General features: G+C 46.3%; 2 non-coding genes across 2 annotated transcripts; one reads left to right on the forward strand and one right to left on the reverse strand.

Moving 5' to 3' along the window:
- LOC147432892 (U1 spliceosomal RNA) lies at nt 1-162 on the forward strand. Its single transcript, XR_015185611.1, has one exon. It is a non-coding gene; the product is annotated as a U1 spliceosomal RNA (small nuclear RNA).
- A 1549-nt stretch (nt 163-1711) lies between these two features.
- On the reverse strand, nt 1712-1836 carry LOC147432893 (U5 spliceosomal RNA). Its single transcript, XR_015185610.1, has one exon. It is a non-coding gene; the product is annotated as a U5 spliceosomal RNA (small nuclear RNA).
- Nucleotides 1837-3691: the final 1855 nt, after the last annotated feature.

The following is a 3691-nucleotide window of genomic DNA, read 5'->3' on the forward strand; positions in this document are numbered from 1 at the left end:
ATACATACCTGGGCGGGGTCAATCGGTGATCAGGAAGGCCAATGTCCTAGGGTCGGCCCCTCCATTGCACTGAGGACGGGCCGCACCCTAGCATCTCCCCTCTGCGGGAGAGTGCACGTCATAATTTGTGGCAGCGGGGGCTCGCGTTCGCGCGGCCCCCATTCCAATCTCTTATGTGAAGATTTCCATTGATGCTGACATCGACACCGCCTGTGCAGGAGTTTCTCTGCCTGAAAGGGGAAGAGCTGCACTTGGTTTCAACTTTAGTTGTCTCATGACTACTAAAGACAGAGAATCATCGGTGTTTAGTTGATTTCAGCTGAGCGGCGGCTTTGCAGGACCTAGTCGTGATCGATTTGGCTCAACCGCCTCACTCTATTCTTTCTATACACAAGGCCTCATCGCCATGGATATGTATGCGTACCAACTATTTTGCAGCTCAGCAAATAGCAGGCCTTGGAGCTCACCTATATTTTCCATCACCAGGCGCCAATATCTGGCTGCAGGTCTTTTCAATATGAGTAGAGTATCCGTCTCATCGAGACAGTGAGTGGTTGGTTGTGTGGCGGGGACAACCTGTAAGTCCACATTATAGTGATACAGTAATTGAGAGAGAGGTCACAGCAAATGTGGTCATACTCCATCGACCCTCGAGTAGGGGACCGACTATGCCTAGCTGGCTCCTTGGATGAGCACTTTAGCGAGGAGAGATATTGTACCTATCATTCGTTGCTTTGGTCTCCATTGCACAGTAAAACCTCTACACCCCCTTGGTATCCTGATAGTCCTTGGTGCCAGCCAGTGTCTGTAGATGGGTTCCACTGAGCTTTGAGACTTTTGTGTGTTGTGATCTTTTTTCTCAAGTCTAGCCTTGCACTTGCTGTTATCTTTTGTGTGTGCTCTTTGTTCGATAGCTTGCTATGGTGTCTGTGGTTCTTCTCTGAGTGAGATTGCGCGTGCACACTGCACATGGCCTAAACATCGTTTAGAGTGGAGCACAAGTGTCATGGGTTTAGGTGATATTTATCATGTGCCTAAACATCGTTTAGAGTAGAGCACAAGTGTCATGGGTTTAGGTGACATTTATCTGCATCAGACATCATACAATGTGGAAAGAACAAGCGGGCCAAAACTCGGGTGAAACCGCATCATCAGACTGCCTTGCAGTACCTTCAGTGCGCCAATATGGATTTATGCCAACAATGGGAGACGTGACTCAGGCTTTCTATCAACCCGCACCTTCAACTAGGGTCTGTCGAGGACGCAAAGTCATGGTGGTTACTCTTTTGTCCACAATAGCTCTCGATGCATGCTCGAGCACATCTCAACAAAAATCCTCTTCTTTTGTACCACAACTCCGCAGTTGTCCACACAATAATACTTCACAAAAAGCATTGGAGGTAAACTCTCACCCCGCTGGCCAACAGTCAACTTCCTTCTCCACTAGTGTAGGACCAAGGTCTCGCCGTTTGGATCCAAAGAACTGTGCTAAATTTGCGGCGGCAAGCAATGGAAGGGGGCCATTTCTGAAGGGTTTGTCTGTTGCGACTTTGTCTTACAGAAGAGCATCGGAAGCTCGATGGGGCAGAGAGAAGAGGAGGAAGCCCTTGCCATGCAGGGAAGGGGGCCATATTTTGCAAGCTCAGGCTGGCTCTATGGCATCGTCATCTTCAGTCGTTCTGGAATCTGCATACGGTGTGTGATTGAGAGGGGCCCCCTCACAAGGAGGCAGCCCTTGCCAAAAATTCAGAGTATGGTGCTTCAACTGGGCCGTGGACACGGTATACTTTAGTAAAAGGCGAAAGAATAGTTCGCTCTGTCCTCAACCCGCACCTTAGCCCTCTACTTCGTAACCTCCGGGTACCTGCTCCATGGGCCCTGCGCCCCCGCATGTGGGATATCATCACGCCCGTGCTCCTCGCCAGTTGTCTCGAAAATGCCACGGGGGACAATATGCACGCACCCCCGCATACTTTGGCCCACCGAGGATAGGAGCGAATCTTGCTTACCTCGACAGCTTCATCCCATCGACATGCTCTCTGAGCGCGAGTAAAGTCGCCAACACTTTTTATGCCAGCAGTGCGCACCCAATATGGTTGAGCCTGTTGCGCGGCCCTCTCTTCGAAAGAATCATCGTACCACCCACCTCCATAGCTGCTTAGGGACTTCATGGGGAGACAATTGTGAAGCCTCTGTATATCGAGCATAGGCTTATGTAGTAAGAGAAGCTTAAAAGATGCATAAATAATCACAATATTAAGGTCTTGGGAAGAGGGATAGTGGAGATGGAGTTCTTTCCTTGCCTCCAAGTTAGCACATTGGAATTTTGACTCTTTTGAGAATAAATGCACACAGTGGTCAAACATTTTATACCTTGAGGCTGGCATTGGTAGTAAACAAGCACAAAGACTGAATCTAAGATTATGACTCCATCTTAATTATCACCCCCCCTTGCTTTCTTCATAGGAGTTTCACAAACTGTCTCTTTCGCTCAATCTTTTCCTTGTCTTATTTGGTCCTGGTCTTACAATGCATACATGGTTCTATTGCGCGTGTTGCCTTATGAATCAGCTCTTCATCAACATCACCATCAAGGGACCATTCAATTGGAAAAGAAGCTACTTGGATAAATTAATCGGATTACATATCCCTATATGACTCTCCATATCTTTATACTCTTTTTTCTATCTATCCCTATGTCCATCTATTTCCACATCTCCTTGCCACTCTTTATTCTACTACTCTCTATCTCTATCTATTTCTACCCCTCTCTGTTCCTCATTGCCCCATTCGCCCACTTCTATCTGGACCTCTCTCTATTTGTATCTCTGCATTCCTATTAGCCTATATCTATTTATATCTATATCTATATCTTCCCTCTCTCTCTATCTATGTTTGCCATCTCATTCCGTCTATATATCTTTCGCTCTCTATCTATTTCTACATCTCTTATCACCTTTATCTATATGGTTCTACTCTCTCTCTCTCTCTCTCTCTCTCTCTCTCTCTCTCTCTACTCAATAATGTTTCGATGCACACATTGCCAGACACAAAACAATATCTCCATGAACTTACTTAAATTTTATGCCTAAATAAGAATGTGGCAACCCCATATTTGACCATTTCAAAATAGCCATTCAGATCATCAATATGTCCCTCATTTGGTCTGGTGTGCAACATGCCATCAACACAGAGCACAATGATTGCAAATGCATCATGCGAATGCTTGACATACAAAATGCTCTCAGTTGGATCATTATTAAAACCATGCGCAACCAAGTAAGCATGAATGTGTTCACATCAAGCACGTGGATCTTGTTTCAAACCATGCAAAACCTTCTTCCGACAACACACCTTGTTTTCATACCCAAAAGTAGAAGGATGTGGTACATAAACTTTCTCATAGAAATCGCCGTCCAAAAATGCAATCTTTATGTCCAATCTACCCCCCCGAGGTTAGTCGTGCAAAGAGAGATAGAGAGAGGTTGTATGAGTGTGGAAGGCTGTGAATTGAGCGGAGCGGAGTGAATGAGTCTCTCTGGTGCATTGCAAAACGTATGTGTGAAAGCGGTGGTTTGCTTGCGGGTAGTGTTGAGTTTTGAAGGTGAACTCTAGTGGATTGGGGCGCTGTGTATACCCTGGGCTATAGTGAGGCATTGTGTTGTGTGCTGGGTGTGTCCCCCTCTCCAAC

This window comes from Adiantum capillus-veneris, chromosome 20 (assembly GCF_014529385.1).
Source record: "Adiantum capillus-veneris isolate H3 chromosome 20, ASM1452938v2, whole genome shotgun sequence".
Classification (NCBI taxonomy): Eukaryota; Viridiplantae; Streptophyta; class Polypodiopsida; order Polypodiales; family Pteridaceae; genus Adiantum; species Adiantum capillus-veneris.